Source organism: Orycteropus afer, unplaced genomic scaffold (genome assembly GCF_000298275.1).
Source record: "Orycteropus afer afer isolate SDZICR_OR568_19922 unplaced genomic scaffold, OryAfe1.0 scaffold00031, whole genome shotgun sequence".
NCBI classification, from domain to species: Eukaryota; Metazoa; Chordata; class Mammalia; order Tubulidentata; family Orycteropodidae; genus Orycteropus; species Orycteropus afer.
Window position 1 is genome coordinate 18,131,833 of NW_006921618.1, and position 1,019 is coordinate 18,132,851.

Here is a 1,019-nt window from a genome sequence, read left to right on the forward strand (position 1 = left end):
TTCCTGTTGGTTTATGTGGTTTGAGTTTTTTTGTTCTCTTGTTCTCTCTCTCTCTTTTGTGGTTTATTTTAATGTTTTCTTTTATGTCTAACTGAGTGAAAGACAGCAACCATTCCCATACAACCCTACTTTTACCTCCTGAAGCCCCACCCACTGAATGAGGACCACTACTTGCTTTCACATCAATTGATCAATGATAGACTGTGGCCAATACCAGCTCAACCCACCCTCAACTGCTCTTTACAAACAGCTAACAGAGATCTGTGCACACACTCTCATTCTTTATCACACCCACCATAAGACAGGTGGTGAGTGCCTAAGTGCTAACAACAAGTAGAGGAGCACAGTACCCTACTCACACAGATACATCAAAACAAAATAAAGGAAAAAAAAGTCTTGTGTGAATCACACCAACATACAACCACAAATTAATCATAAATACAAGAATACCACAATGTCTCAGAGACAACAGACCATCATGGTCCACACTAAAAAGCAAGATAAAATAATAGAAACAAGGGACCAGAAAACATCCCTGAGAAAGAAGGAGCACTGGAACTTCCTGATAAGGAATTCAAAAGAATAATATTTGGGTACCTTCAATAAATTGAGAGACAGATCAAGGAAAACACTGACAAAATCAAGAAAAATACTGACAAAAGTAAGAAAAACACAGACAAAACTCCAGAACAATTTAGGAAAACAATACAAGAGCAAATTGATAAAACGAACAAAAAATTAGAAATGATAAAAAAACAACAAACAGAAATCCAGAAGATTAATACTAAGATTTCAGAAATAGATAACACATTGAATGGGCAAGGGAGTGGAATTGAATCAAAGGATGTAAGAATTAATGAGATTGGAGACAGATACCTCAATACTACTTTGTTAAGGGATCAATCACACAAAAGATCAAAACATAATGAGGAAAGCCTAAGATACATGTGGGATATCATCAAGACAAATAACCTTACTTGTAATTGGAATTCGAGAACAGGAAGAGGCAAATAAAACCA